This window comes from Rhinatrema bivittatum, chromosome 2 (genome assembly GCF_901001135.1).
Source record: "Rhinatrema bivittatum chromosome 2, aRhiBiv1.1, whole genome shotgun sequence".
In the NCBI taxonomy this organism is placed as follows: Eukaryota; Metazoa; Chordata; class Amphibia; order Gymnophiona; family Rhinatrematidae; genus Rhinatrema; species Rhinatrema bivittatum.
Genome location: NC_042616.1, coordinates 656,542,887 through 656,558,976, shown reverse-complemented (window position 1 = coordinate 656,558,976; position 16,090 = coordinate 656,542,887). Strand labels below are relative to the sequence as shown.

Below are 16,090 nucleotides of genomic sequence, written 5' to 3'. Positions count from 1 at the left end.
CAAAGTCGAGGAAGATGGCGGTGGCATCCAGGCCGCCATGAGGAGTCCTGGGGAACGCGGCGGTGAAAGCTGGCCCGAGCCACGAGCAGCCCCGGGGAGGGCAGGAGAGCAGTGTAGGAAGTAAGTACACGCAGTTGCAGCCATCTGCTACCGATGGGCATAACAAATAGCTGTGTTGATGCTGAACACCATGATAATTCATGGCTAGTTCAACAGCACTGACCTGGACTTGTTCTAGAGTGTTGGGATTTGAAAAAAGGTGGTGCAGTGTGTCAGAAAGCTTCTTACTCTGAATACTTCGTTTGTGTTTCTCTCCAGTTGCATGCTTCCTTACTGCAGTAACTCCATCAGTTTTTATAGTAAATAAACAGTTGCGAAATTTGCATCTGGCCATTGAGGATTCTCTACGATCTCTGGAAATCCATTTTTTAAGCTCAGGATTGTTTAACCAAACTTCTCAGAAAATACATGCTCTTCTTTTTTTCTTTGGAGGTGTATCAGGTGTGGATTCCATTTCTTTGATTTTAACCAGATTTTGTTAATGAGAAGCAGCAATGAGACTACACTAAATGCAGCTAGAGGAAAGCTGAGTTCTTATAAGCAAGCAGCAAGGCAACAAATTACCTACTTTACAGCAAGAGACTGTATTATTGGTCACCCAAATAAAATTGGTATTAATGGCCACAAAGCAACAGTATTATGAAAGACTAAATACTATAGCTTGGAATAGCATGGACAGTAAATAGAAGCAGATCAAATTGAATGTCCCAGCTCCCTGAGATATAAAGAAGCTGTTTCACTAGTCTACAACCGCGGCCGTGGTTACCCTGTTTCTAACCCACTTTGGACGCACAATTTGGATGTGTAAAGCTAACCCGCGATTCAGTATCCGGTTTTACGCGTCCTTACCGCTTGCCGAAATGGACGCGTATCCGTCTCAGCCCGCCGCATGTATATGATATGTTAATGATCGATCTAGCTATTCCCTCCGATACAGTAACGTGCACCCAGATTATCGCCTTTTTAACCAACTTATTTGCTGCGTCTTTAACCTGCATATTTACCGCCTACCCTGACCTTGGCGTTAGTGTGGTGTTCAGTCAGCTTCCCGCTGCCTTGAGCGCCCGGCTGAAGGCCAGCAGCAGTTTTCTGAATCCATTATGTCACGCTGCAGTTTATGCCACCGCTGGCTCTGGCCGAAGAGTCATCACTAACTACTGGTTGAGTTGCCCGCAGCAAAGAAAAAAAAAGCACCACATGCCAGCAACAAAGAGGACTGCTAGAACTTAGCCGCCCAGTCCCAAACCCACCCAATCCACAGAAAAAAATGCTTCTCACACAAGGGGAAAAAAAGTAACCCAACCTGGCACCACCGCGCTTAACGTCAGAGTACTTTGGTTCCATAGGGAAGAACGGACACCGTTTCCAGGGGCTCCTCTGGCCTTCTCGTGGGTCTGGGATCCTTGTCGCCGCTGACTTGCAGTGAGCACAAGCTCCTGTATCAGGCCCTATCCCTACACACCCTACACTGTGACCTCAGACGTCCAGCCGGGCGCTCAGGTCGCAGCGTGCGTTCATGCACCTTCCCGCTGCCTTGAGCGCCCGGCTTTGGACGTCCAGCCGGGCGCTCAAGGCAGCGGGAAGGTGCATGAATGCACGCCGCGACCTGAGCACCCGGCTGGACGTCCGAGGTCCTCTGAATCTGCCGCTCCTTGCACGACATCTTGAAGGAGGCTGAACTTGCTCTTTTTCTTTTGTGTATGTTTCTTGATAACTGCGTTCCCGTGGTTGCCGGGCCTCGGGTCCCTCCTGGCCACCTCGGTTCCTTCTCCTGAACATTGGCGTGGAACAGAACTGGTTCTGGTTACTCGTTCGCCTTTGGGGGCGGTCAAACCGATTTACCTGTGCCCGGCTGGACGTCCGAGGTCGCGGCGTGCATTCATTCACCTTCCCACTGCCTTGAGCGCTGTATACCGCTCTATACAGTAAAATGGATTGCACATGCCTACCGCTTCATGGACGCACTTTGGACGCCGCTTGCATTTGCGTCTCATTTGAATACTGTATCGAGCGGTATGTGAACCAAATTGTGCGCGCGGCAAACGAGGGTGCGCCCGGCACTGCCGCACTCTTTCTTATGTGTCCTTACTGTATCGGCCTGTGGGTTTGTTGATGACAGACAGAACATAATAGGGGTTTCAAGTGGAATTCTTGAAGGAGCTGGCCAACCCCGCAAAACTCCGGAAACAGCAAAGAAGTGTGAGCCCCAGAAAAGGAAATCATAGGGCCTGCATCTGTGCAGGCAAGTGGAAAGAAGGAAGGAGAGTCCCATAGGCCCGCACAGTCAGAAGAAGGAGCATTGCTTATGCGGGCAGACAGAAGAAAAGTTTCGTCAGCCTGTGTGTCCAGAAGAAGTTGAAGAGGCAGTCTCGACACGAGCAACTAGAGGAGAAAGCTGCTGCATTTGGTAGGTTCAGGACACGAAGGTGCCAGTGGAGTCTGTGCTTCCCCCAGAAGAGAGGTGCAGGTGTGGTCTTTCTCTCCACCAAGAAGAGACCTAGAGGAATGGGCTCTCTCTCAAAAAAGGAGTGCTTGGAGATAAAGTCCTGTCCTTTGAAAGTAGCTGGGATTGGAGGTCCAGGTTCCTGAGTCTTCAGGGAAAGAAGACGTCTAGGGGCTCAAGATAGAAGATTGAATTCCTGCAAAGTTTCAGAAGCTTTGAAAACAGAGGATTGTCCTTGGTGGGAGTCTTGGAGAGGAAGGCCTGAAGGTGCTCCTGCCTGAATAAAGGATCAGTGACAGGCTCCAGACATCTCAAGTAGAGGATTGTTCTTTGTTGGAGTCAGAGGGGATACAGTCCTACAGATGGAAGTCCTAAAGAGTTTCTGCCTGAAAAAGGGAATCAGCCATAGGCTCATTTGAGAGTAAGAAGTGAAAGAAGATATAGAGGTAAGAAGAGAGATGCATCCAGAACAGTTACCAAGGAAAATCCCTGTCCAGTGCCAAAAACCTTTTTTTAAATATTTTTGAGCAGACTATATCAGGTATAATCTTACAAAGACATGGGAACCTTGGTGGCCTAAACTTTGGCCAGTGGCCTCATAGGATCTAGAGCAGTGGTTCTCAACCCTGTCCTGGGGACCCCCCCAGCCAGTCGGGTTTTCAGGATATCCACAATGAATATGCATGAGAGAAAATTTGCATGTTATGGAGGCAGTGCATGCAGATTTTCTCTCATGCATATTCATTGTGGATATCCTGAAAACCCGACTGGCTGGGGGGGGTCCCCAGGACAGGTTGAGAACCACTGATCTAGAGGTTGCTTTGATTGTTTCAGGCCTTGGAAGTGAGATAAATATGCTGCACACACACATACATACATATACACACACTAAGTGCTGCTCCTCTACTCACTTCATTCGCTAACCCTGCTAGTGGGATCTCTGCTCTGGACCGCAAGGCAGAGCTTACCAAACTGTGATTCAGGACACCAAATGGAATCACAAAATCTTCAGCTGGGGTCACAAGTGTCTCAAATAGCAATACCCTACAGGCGCCAGAAGCAGCATTGCTACCAGTGGAAGTCAGCATGGGGGCTTTGGTGCCACTGCCCTTGCATGAGTTTCTGTGGTAACAGGAAGCCCTGCGTGAGGAGTGATCAGGGTCACTGCAGAGCCTGAGCCCTCAGGTTCTGTACTGATTGTCATTAGTAATTCTGCTGCTGGAAGAGGTGTGGAGTGTGGTGTGTGGTCAGAGCCGGTGCTAACGTTTTTGCTGCCCTGTGCAAAAAATGACTGTGTTCCCCCCCCCCCCCCCCCCCCCCCCCCCGATTCATTCAATGCCTGTCCCAGGCTCCATCAAATAAAGCCCAGCTCCATCCTGCAATCTATATTTTTAAAAAACTGACAAGTCCCCCCCACACCCCAGAACCCATGGATAGCGAAGAGTTTTAGGTACCCTAGGCAAACCTTACAGCCTTGCACACACGCCAGCCCACATTCCTCCCCCCACCCCCCCCCCCCCCCCATCCTTTACAGAGACACACAATTAAATAATGCATTTATAATACATTTTACATGAAAAAGAACATTCAAAAGTACAGTCTGCTGAGGTAAAAATAACACTTACAACGTGCATATTATATATACATGCACTGCTGTGGTACCTACCAGAAAACTCAAAAAGACACTTGGAGCTCCTAGGGAGTTAGACCTTTTGTAATGCATATTGGGTTTGAGCTTGGCCTTCAGAAAGCCGTGAACAAACAGAATTACCTTTACAATATAGTAAACCTCCCATACCAAAACAACCCTTACAATCTTATCTATGAAAAGGCAACACTGCACATATTACACCAGGCCCTAGAACACCAATAAAACTCTTATTAGGAAAACCAAGCTGCTATAGATCCCTACACAGAAATTACATCCCAGTAGGGTTGCCAACTATCCAGTTTTAGACTGGACATCCAGTTTTCAGGCGTTCTGAACAGTGTCCACTCAGAAGTACCAACCGGACACTAAATGTCTGGTTTGGAAGATGGATCTTCCTTTTTCCCACAGCCTCTTAGTTAGATGAAGAGAAAGGCATGTCAGAGCCTATTGGAGGAGAGCTGTGCTGTATTCCTGCCTCCTTTCCCTGTGCTGTGATTGGACAGCACAGGGAAAGGAGGTGGTGCACAGCACAGCCCTCAGCTCCCAATGGTTGTGTAGATACTTGGTTACACTGTTTAGGCAGTTCACTGGCAGGATCTAAAATGTATGCAAATGAGGGGGGGTACCATTCCTTCACCCCACTCCTCGGTCCTCAAGTGTCCAGTCCTGGTCAATGGAAATGTAGGCAATCCTACGTGCCAGCAAAATACCTCACCTCGGTCACATATGCAGTACACAGACAGACCCTCACCAAATACAGAATAAAGAGATCAGAAAGTATAAACAGAAATGTGCTGAGAAGAATTGAACTGGAACCCACAACAAGCCACCTCTACATGCAGAAACATTACCATTCTTCATAAAAACATTAAATAATAAAATCAAGAATTATAAAACAATCATAATAGTAAAAGAATATTCATAAAAAGAATATTTCAAACAGTTAATGAATAGAAAATAAAAAATTTCCCAAACACCAAGAAAATATTTCAAAATATCTGATGAATACAAAATCCAATAATTAAAAAATGTTCTATTCCCCCAAAAATTTTTACATATTTTGAAAGAGTAGCATTATCAAATTACACCCAATAATTAAAACTAATATGAATTTTAAAAAATCTCCTCCTCTCCTTACCTGTGATCTTCTGAGTTCCAGTGACCCTGAGATTGTGATGGATTGGGGAAGGTAGGGCTGCACACATTTTATCTTCTCTCTCACACACCCCCACAATAACACATTCATTCTCTCACACACTCCTTCTCTCTAACATACACAGACTCCCTCTCTCTCACAGATACATTATGTGTGTGTGTGTGTGTGTGTGTGTGTGCTTGTGAGAGCCTATATGTAATAGAGATGTGAATCGTGTCCTCGATCGTCTTAACGATCGATTTCGGCTGGGAGGGGGAGGGAATCGTATCGTTGCCGTTTGGGTGTTTAGAGTATCGTGAAAATCGTTAAAATCGTGAACCGGCACACTAAAACCCCCTAAACCCACCCCGACCCTTTAAATTAAATCCCCCACCCTCCTGAACCCCCCCCCCCAAATGCCTTAAATTACCTGGGGGTCCAGTGGCGGTCCATAGCTAAATCGGGGGAAGGGGGAGGGCAGGAAAACTGGCACACTAAAACACCCTAAAACCCACCCCCGACCCTTTAAATTAAATCCCCCACCCTCCCGAACCCCCCCCAAATGCCTTAAATTACCTGGGGGTCCAGCGGCGGTCCATAGCTAAATCGGGGGAAGGGGGAGGGCAGGAAAACCGGCACACTAAAACACCCTAAAACCCACCCCCCACCCTTTAAATTAAATCCCCCACCCTCCCGAACCCCCCCCCCAAATGCCTTAAATTACCTGGGGGTCCAGCGGCGGTCCGGAACGGTCTCCTGCAATTGAATCGTGTTGTCTTCAGCCGGCGCCATTCTGCGCCGCCATTTTTCAAAATGGTGGCACAAAATGGCGGCGGCCATAGACCAACACGATTTGACTGCAGGAGGTCATTCCGGACCCCCGCTGGACTTTTGGCAAGTCTTGTGGGGGTCAGGAGGCCCCCCCAAGCTGGCCAAAAGTCCCTGGGGGTCCAGCGGGGTCCGGGAGCGATTTCCTGCCGCGAATCGTTTTCCGTACGGAAAATGGCGCCGGCAGGAGATCGACTGCAGGAGGTCGTTCAGCCAGGGGACCCCGGCTGAACGACCTCCTGCAGTCAAATCATGTTGGTCTATGGCCGCCGCCATTTTGTGCCGCCATTTTGAAAAATGGCGGCGCAGAATGGCGCCGGCTGAAGACAACACGATTCAATTGCAGGAGACCATTCCGGACCGCCGCTGGACCCCCAGGTAATTTAAGGCATTTGGGGGGGGGTTCGGGAGGGTGGGGGATTTAATTTAAAGGGTCGGGGGTGGGTTTTAGGGTGTTTTAGTGTGCCGGTTTTCCTGCCCTCCCCCTTCCCCCGATTTACGATTTTTTGATGATAAATCGGGGGAATTGGTATTGTATCGTGGCCCTAATGATTTTTGACGATTTAAAATATATCGGACGATATTTTAAATCGTCAAAAAACGATTCACATCCCTAATATGTAATACATGGGCTCTCACAGGCACACAAACATACATACAGGCTCTCACACATACATATACACTGTGAGAAATGACTTTAAATGTTGCCATCTCAGTAATTAAGCCAGATATTAAAAATCTTTTTCTTTAAAATGACCTTTAAACATTGCTAAAGAAAACTTCCCTTTCTAGATGCCTTTTGCCAGAATATGCCTGGAGAGCAGTTAGGGGCCTCTTCCTGACAAAGCATCAAGTGAAGGCATGAGGTTAGAACTAACCCCCCTTCTCCCTTTAAAGTTCTTTACAAGATAAGATATTGTAGCCCTGCCATTTAGAAACTGCATGTACAAGGACCTGCCAGACACTGATAAGCATCAGGGGATGGAGGTAAGGGGCCCCCTCCCAGTTGCAAAGGAAGAGATAACTAAAAGGGGTGGAACAAGCAAGAAGGTGATTATCAGTGTGGTCAAAAAGGGGGAAGTAAAACCAGGGCTTCAGCCAGCAAAAAGAGTATAAATTCCTTGTTGAGATTCTGTGGGGGGGGGCCTACTATATGTCTGTCACCCCATTTGCAAGGGGTCATGTAAAGATCTTTTATAATGATTTTACTGAATTGTGCTCACTAATAAATAACTATTCCCAGAGAAGGGAGCTGTCTGGATTTTGTTTCCCACAGCTTGGCGCCCGAACAGGGACTTGAGAAGCCATCGCAGACACTGGAGCCTGGTGATCGGGGGAGAGGAAGGCGCGCCCGTTGATTTCAACAGCCCTTGAGCCCTCATCAGAAACCAGTGTCCCGACTGATCTGAACCGGAGTGAGTGAGTGAGCTCAGCGAAACCGTTATTGTAACAGCGCTGAAAGTAGGCACAAGAGCCAAGAGAATTCCCTGCACGGAAGCAAGGTGAGATCAGATTTTTAAGATTTACCTTGTTTGCTGGGGATTGTGACCTTAAAAGGAATATTTGAAGTGTGAGGCTTTGAGAAACGTCACAATGGGAAATAAAGTGCCTAAGGCTGAAAGAGGGGAAGGGAAGCGCCCCTGTAAAATTCCTTCAGATGTTAAAGTCATGGGATGACAGGACATTACTAAGGTAAAAGATAAAAAGAAAATGATAAAATAATGTTGTTTTGAGTGGCCAAAACAGAGTATAAAGCCACCAGCAGTATTTTGGCCAGAGAATGGAGTCAGATGAGAATTAGTTATGTCAGATTTTAAATATACAGGTAAATAGGAAAATACTGTTTTCTCAGGAAAAAAGGCAAGGAAATAGTTAAAGGGGGTTCATGGGAATGAAGATCCCAGAGTCCATTGAGACATTGAGACACAATAGAAAAAACGGCAGCCAGAGCACAGAGAAAACAGGAGAGGGGAGGGACAAAGGCGAGAAGAATGAAGGCACGTCATTGAAGCAGTTAATAAAGGATACAGAGCAGTATTGGCTCCCAGATCCTCTGGGACCTGGAGTTAGGAGAAAAAGATAAAAGATCAGAAAAGCCGGAGAGATCAGACCCCCTGGTATCCCCTAAGGGAAGTACCCATAGGGGGTGGTCATATTGGATACGTAAACAGTCCCCTTCCTAGTGCAGAGATGAGCATTAAAAAAAAAAAAAAAAAGAAACCTTTACTAGAGGATCCTCCAGGTTTAGCAGAACAAATAGATCAATTCTTAGGACCTAATATTTTTACTTGGGCAGAATTGACATCAATTATGGGTATAATATTTACAGCAGAGGAGAGGGTAATGATACAGACAGCTGCAATGAGAAGTCAATTGAGGAACTGTCGAAAGAAGCACAGAAAGTCTTTGTGAGGTGTGAGGAAGAAAAGCAGAAACAGAAGACTAGAAGCATGGTAAATACAGTAAATGAGATAATGAGGAAGCGCCCTACCTACCCGCAGGAAAAAAACAGGGGAAAAGATGTTGCAGTGCTGCAGGCTCCCTTGGGAAGAGGGAGGGGAAGAGGTTTCAGCCCAGGGGTTCGCTCCCCACCCCGGCAAGGAACTTCAATAAAAGTCCAGGGGCTCGCTACCCCTGGCACAGGGGGCTTGAGAGGGATTGGACCTCCTCGCCCCGGGAAGCCTGAGGAGGAAATCGGGCAGGGTGTTTTCATTGCGGGCAGGTAGGGCACTTCAAGAGGGAGTGTCCCCAGCTTGTGAAAGAAGACCGGGTCTTCTCAGTGGTAGAGGAGGAACGCGAATTAGGGGGGGGGGGGGGGGGTGTCAGGGGCTACTACCGAAAGCCCTTGATAAATTTAAAGGTCGGACCAAGAAAGGAGGACATAGTTTTCTTAGTTGACACAGGAGCTGCCAGATCTTCAGTTACCACTTTGCCAGCAGGGGTCAGCATAATGTCCCAGAAACTCACAGTGTCCGGGGTAAAAGGGGAACAGTTTTCAGTCCCAATCATAGAAGAGACTAATATAGGGAATCAGGACAGGGAGGTCCAGGGAAGTCTCCTATACATACCCTAGATAGGGTGTAATCTGCTAGGCAGAGATCTTCTACGTCAGTCAGGAATTTAAATGGTTTAGTGTAGTAGATCTGAAAGATGCATTTTGGAGTTGTCTCCTAGCTAAGGAGAGCAAAGACATGTTTGCATGTGAATGGGAAAATCCTTACACAGGTAGAGAACAACACCGTTGGAAGGTTCTTCCCCAGGGGTTTAAGGAGTCCCCAAATTTGTTTGTACGGGTTCTAGAACAGGTTTTACAGGAATTTTACTTACCCAAAGGAACCCAGGTACTGTAGTATGTGGATGATTTGCTAGTATCAGGAAAGAAGCAGGAGCGGGTACGAATAGCCACAAATAAATTGCTAGATTTTCTAGGGAAACAGGGATTGAGAGTCTCCAAGGCTAAATTGCAATATGTAGAAAGAGAAGTAAAAATATTTGGGATACTTGATTATTGGAAGGGAAGAGTAAGTATTTCAGACGGAGTAAATTGTGAAATGGTGCATGTTTAATTAGAGGAGAGCAGGTGTCACCTCATGGCTTGTGGCAGTGCCTCCTAGAGGCTTTTACAAGAGAGACAAGGGAGTAGCTTTATGCAGACACATTAGAATGATAGGTTAGCCTAGGAGTGTGTTGAAGAATACTGTTCAATCATCTAAATTGCAAGCACAGAGTAGTTATTTTTAGACAGACCAGAGTCACAGACATTAAAAAAAAAAAAAAAAAGCTGAGTTCACTGAAATGGGGGCAGTTCTGAACGAAGCAAGAGCCTGGCTCCTCCCCGACGGGCACCAGATGCTAAACAAGCCACTAATGAAAGACATTATGGCAGTCTTGCATCGGGAAAGCTATTGGGGAGGCTTAAGCTCTTTGCGATGCAGTCCTTAGGAAGTATGGTTGTGTAGGGACTAACACAGTGGCTAAACGGATATGTGAAAGGTGTCCCAGATGTCGGAAAATTTTGAGAAAAACAGCCCCAGGGGGGGAAGGGATCCAGGTCTAAGGCCTTTTCAAAGTATACAAACAGATTTTACTGAGCTGCCCCCCTCCCAGCGGCTCAAATTCTTACTATCATTTCACTGGGTGGGCTGAGGTTTTTTTTCCTATGGCCTCAGCTACAGCACAGGGGGTTATGAAAGTGCTGTTTGAACAAATCATCCCATGATATGGGCTGGTTGAACACATTGACTCAGATCAGGGAAGTCAATTTATCTCCAAAGTCCTGCAAGGGGTAATGGAGGGATTGAGGCTCAATTGGCACTTTCCTGCTCTCTGGTATCCTCAATTTTCTGGGAAAGTGGAAAGAATAAATCAGACTCTGAAACAGCAAATTTCTGAAATTGTTAGAAACTGAAATACCCTGGACTAAGTGCTTACCCCTGGCATTGCTTCGGGAAAGGACTCACCCCAGGAAGGATAGGGGAGTGTCCCCCTATGAGATGATGTTTGGATTGCACTCTCTGGGAGGGGCTGGAGAAATACCAGTGTTCGAAACAAAGGACCTATCTTTAAAATAATTATATACTGGCACTGTCTTCTTCTTCATCTCATTTAAGGGAAAAGGGGCTATTGGCCCAGACTTCTCCACTGCGGTACACCGGTTCCGGCCTGGAGTCTGGGTGCAGATAAAAGTGTGGAAGGAGTCCAAGTTACAGCCAAAGTGGGAAGGACCGTTCCAAATCCTTCTGACCACAGACAAGGCAGTGCGGACTGCAGAGAAAGGGTGGACTCACCATTCCCGAGTCAAGGGACCCATGGAGCTGCCTGTAGATCCTTCTTAGTGCACAGTGGTGACAAGCACAGACCATCCACTTAAGATAAAATTTACGAGAAAAGACCTGAAATTTTACATGAACAGTTATTCTTTGAAAGTTGCTTTGAGCTGGGATCCCGGCCCTGATGACATCCCTTTTTGGGACTCAGCGACCAGGTTTAATGTAATGTGTGAATCATTGTTGAACATATGGACTATGGGGCCAGGAACATTCATAGTGTGGGAGGGGGATTTTACGGATTAAAGAGAATAAGAATTGAACAAGGGGATGTGTCACTAACCAGACCTAACACTGAGTATGTGATTGAGAGCCTGTGTGTAAATGAAAGAAAGAGAGAGCATGTGTGTCTGTGTGTGATTGAGAGCTGGTTTAGGTGAGAGAGCATGTGAGTATGTGATTGAGAGCCTGTGTGAAAGTGAGAGAATGAGCATGTAAGCATGTGAATGAGTGTGTGTGAGAGAAAAAGACAGCATGTATGTGTGTGATTGAAAGCCTCTGTGTAAGTTTGAGATTGCAAACCTGTTTGGGTGAAAGAGTATGTGTGTATGATTGAGATCCTTTGTGTGTGAGAGAGATCATGTGTATGTATGATTAAGAGCCTGTGTGTATAAGTAAGAGAGAGAGCATGTGTGTCTGTGTGAGAATGAGAGCTGGTTTAGGTGAGGGAGCACATGAGTATGTAATTGAGAGCCTGTGTGTAAATGAGAGAGAGAGAGCATGTTTGTAAGCATGTGAATGAGAGTCTGTGTGTGAGTGAAAAAGACAGCAAGTATGTGTGTGAATGACAACCTGTGTGTGTAAGCGTGAAAAGATAGACAGCATGTGTGTAAATGTGTAATTAAGAGCCTATATAAGTGAGAGAAAAAGCATGTATATATGTGAGTGACTGAGAGCATGTGTGTATAGGTGTGTAATTGAGAGCCAGTGTGAGAGAGAGCGCTGGTATGTGACTGAGAGAGGAGAAAGTTCCAAGCAAACCACCCCTCCTCCTGCTAATTCAAAACAATCCCAGGAGACCTGGATATCAAACGTTTCTAGGTATGCAGAGCAAAAATTTTTTTGTATCCTTATTTTTCATTACTGGGTCTTTGTGTCTGCTATTTTGAAATATTTTATTGCTTTCTAGAAATTTTTTATATGAGTTTTTAATTATTGGATATTACACTCATCAGCTGTTTCGAAATAATATGTTCTTTTTGTTAGTATGGTTTTACTGCTACTGATTTTATATTTCTTGATTTGTTTTATAAGGATGGGTGATGTCTCTTTTTTCCTTTATTACACTGCATACAGAGACTCTGGCTTGTTGCAGGTTCCAGTTCAGTTTTTGTCTGCATGCTTCTAGTTATGCGTTTTGGTCTCTTTATTCTTTGTTAGGTGAGGGTCAGCACATGTGACTCAGGTGAGGTTTTCTGCTGGCGTGTAGTTTCTGTGTAGGGCTCTATAGCAGCCTGACTTGGTCCGTTTTCCTAATAGGAGATGTATTGGTGTCTTAAGGCCTTGTGTAATATTTTCAGTGTTGCCTTTTCTTAGGTAAGGTGGTTACTGTTTAAGTGCTGGGAATTGGTGCTGTTGGAGGGAGCACTGGATGGCCGGCGCCATCTTTAAAAATGGCGCGGGCCATCCAGTGCTCCTACCATGTGACAGGGGCCGGCCAATGGCACGGATACCCTGTCACATGGTAAGGGCAAAGGCCATCGGCGCCATTTTTATTAGTGGCAGCCGACGGCCCGAGAGCGGGAGATCGCTCCCGGGAACCCCACTGGACCACCAGGTACCTGTAAAAAGTTTTTGGGGGGGTCGGGAGGGTGGCGGAAGCTAAGGGATTAGTTTTAAAGGGTCGGGGTGGGTTTTTTGTTTATCGGCTCGGGCGCAGCCAATAAACAAAACCGCGATCGGGCCGGACAAAAAAAAACACGATGTGAATCGGAGCCGGAATCAGAACCGATTCCGGTTCCGATTCACATCTCTAGTTGGCAGGAATCAAACATTATGATAAATGAATCATCCCCTCCTGTGGTTATATTAAACCACTGTTTTACTGGGTACCAAACGGTTATCTGGGTTGGCATCCAGCAAAACTGAAGAGCAAGAATCCACATCTTCTCCCCCTTTCCCTGGTTCACACCACCCCTTTTTGAACACATACCATAGACTGACTGGCACTAGTACAATCAATAGTGCTAGCACTCCTATTTCCAATCCATCTGTCTACATAAGAACTGAAAGTGTTAAGCAGATTTCTTAAGGAATATGCCGCCTTTTGACCCCAGTATTTATTTACCTTTTTTGTACAGCAGCAGCAGCACTATGTTCCTCAAGAATGAGATCCAGCAGCACTGGTGGTGGCAGCAGCTGCTGGAGTTGCAGGTCAGCACTACCAGGAGCGAGCAAGTCAGGGAGACAAGACAGAAGCTATGCTGGGTTACAAACTGGCAGCAGGCCAGCGGGGCCCCGATGAGAGAATTAAGACAGTCATGACCAGCGGCAGCAGGACAGGCAGAGTCGGGGGAGTGAACTGAGGGCAGTGGCCCACCCACTCCTGACTGCGATGAGACTCGAGGTATGAACGTAATGCATTGGTCCAGGGCAGGCTTCAGTAGTAAACAGCTGAGCTGCTGCCTGGACAGAGGAAAAACATGGCCGTCCCGACCCGACCTGCACGCAGACTTATGGGGTAAGGACAGGTTCAAGGCTGCCGCTGGAACGAATGGAAAAAGCTGGGAGCCTGGGAGAGCTTATTACCAACCACGCAAAAATGTTGCAGAGCATAGCCTACCAGAGGCACATCGTTACCCAACCGACAGCACACAGGCTCTGTGGCTGGCTTGTACGTGTAGTGTGCGCAGTGCTACAGCCAGCCTATCAGCATTTGGCACAAGTCATTGGCTGCCCTTTTCAAAAGCAGAAAGGGTTACACACTGGGATCGGCTAAATTGCATGCTGCAGTCTGCAGGCAGAACAGAGGCGCAGAGGATGGAAATCCGGACCATTTCTGTTTTTTTCAGCACTGCCTTAGTTTTCCAGACACTACAGCCTAAATCAGGACAATCCAGAAAAAAACCCGTACAGTTGGGAGCAACCTGGATATGAGTCCCGCTCTGCTGTTTCCTAGCAGCTGCACAGGACGCCATGCTCAAGGGGTGCCCCTGCTCCCTCTCTCCTGCACCCTTTCATATGTCTGCAAGCAAGAGAGTCAGGAATGCTGTGTAGGAGAAAGGAGGCTTCTGACTGTGATGGTAGGTGGGTAGAGGAGGATGGAAGGCAAGAAAAAGGGGGAGGAGGATGCTACATGTGAGAGAAAGCCAAGGATGATGGTCACTGTGGGCAGGGGGAAAGAGCAGGGCAGACAGGATACTGGAGCTGGGCAGAGGGGGAGAGAGAGATGGGTATACTGTGCTGGAATCACTGGCACTGCTGAAGGAGGGAGTGCTGTGCCAGAGCTGCTACCAAGGGAAGTGGGAGGGAGGGCATCAGTTTTAGTTTTTGCACTGGGTACCAGTTAGCCTAGAGCCAGTCCTGTGCCTAGCATTGTCTGTGGTCCTGGAATGCTCACCGTAGTTGTAGGAGATGTGAGGTCATTTACCTTGACTGCCACTTTCCTGGCATGGAAGTTTGCCCTTCTGGATTTCCCATATTTGGATCATCACTTGCTAGTAGCATGAGGAGCCTCTAAGGCTGGAGTAGGCTATAAAGAAGGCTGCCTACATTCCTGTACATAATGGCATGGATCCCATAAAGCTATCTTCTCTGCATGAAAGTGGAATCTTGAGTGTCTGCTGCCAGCTCCATGGGTGCAACCAGTGCCATCATAGAACAAGAAAGGCAGTCTAACCTCACCTGGCACCAGCATTAGCACCGAGACTTCTTCTGGGCCCTGTACACCCCTGCTAACCACCTTCCTGGTCATCATGGCCAACTACCTAGCAAGACCTGGCAGAAGATTTCTGTAACACCCACACTTTTGGTGACCGGGCTTGCTCTTCTGCCCTCAGCTTCTGTACACTACACACACACACACATACACACAGAGGCTTACCTCCCAGTTCAGTTTACTGCTTCTGCCCCCTCCACCCCCTCACAGTTCCAAATCCAGAGTCTGCCCTCTCCCATAGGTTCTGCTCACATCCACAGGCTCACCTTCCAACCCTAAACCAGTTCCTGCAGCAGTGGATCTCTCTCTCTCTCTCTCACATACTCCTGAACAGCAGCAGCATATTAGGACTGGAGAAGGGTTTTCATTTGCTGATAAACCACCAAATGTAAAATAAGAAAAAAAATGTTAAAAATGTCCTTTATCAATTGCTGTTGTAAAATAAAGTCGGGTCCCTCATAATAAAAGATTTTCCCATTACAGTTTCATTTATTCCTCATAAGCAAGGATGTAGAGATCAAGTTAATCAAATATATGTGGCACACCAGGTAATACTAGGTGTGTTAATTAGTTATTACTAGGTATGTCAGCTACTCGGAAATGTTTTTCCATTGGAAGCCAAAAGAAGCAAATATCACCCTCAGTATATGTATGATGCTGATTACTGAATGGAATCTGCAGCATTCCTAAACTCTATACTGGGACATTAAGTTCTGTCACAAGTAAAAACTGGACCACATTGGAAATTGCAGGTTTTATATCACACAGATATATATGTACTACAACTTTAAATCAGCCACTACTAGCATGTGAGAACGTGGGGGCAATATTCATCGCCTTTGTCCGACTAAGTTTTCACTTAGCTAGACGAATGCTGGAGGTCCAAATTTCCCATGTGCTGAATGCCTCCGAGTTATCCAGCTAGGTAGTTAACAGGCTAAAATTTAGCTAGATAGCCCAGGGCATTCCGGGGGCAGATCCACTTATCCAGCTAAGATAGCCAGCTATTTCAGGCCTGTCTGCTATTAGGCCTAAAGTTAGCCAGATAAACTTATCTGGCTCTCTTCCTGATAACCAGGTGTATTCAGCGGCATGTGCACACCACTGAATCTCTGGTATAAATTAGCCAGATAAGTTTATTCAGCTAACTCAGCCAGATGCCCTTAGCTGAATATTGGCCTCTATTTTAGCATAAAAAAAAAAAGAACTGCAACTTGATCTTGTCACGCAATGAAACAGTTAAACAAAAGAGATTTTCTCGTGGTTTGCA

The 16,090-nt window shown here is 46.7% G+C and overlaps 1 long non-coding RNA gene across 5 annotated transcripts in view; it reads left to right on the top strand.

Moving 5' to 3' along the window:
- Positions 1-15,302, top strand: part of LOC115085407 — a 150,129-nt gene extending 134,827 nt beyond the window's left edge. For 2 of the 5 annotated variants that reach the window (XR_003854832.1, XR_003854833.1), the window contains 2 exons: positions 7,361-7,619; positions 8,447-9,922. This is a non-coding gene — a long non-coding RNA (uncharacterized LOC115085407). Of the gene's footprint in view, positions 1-7,360; positions 7,620-8,446; positions 9,923-10,727; positions 11,360-13,243 lie in introns of those variants that run through there. The other 3 variants (XR_003854836.1, XR_003854835.1, XR_003854834.1) reach the window with 3 other exon arrangements.
- Positions 15,303-16,090: the final 788 nt, after the last annotated feature.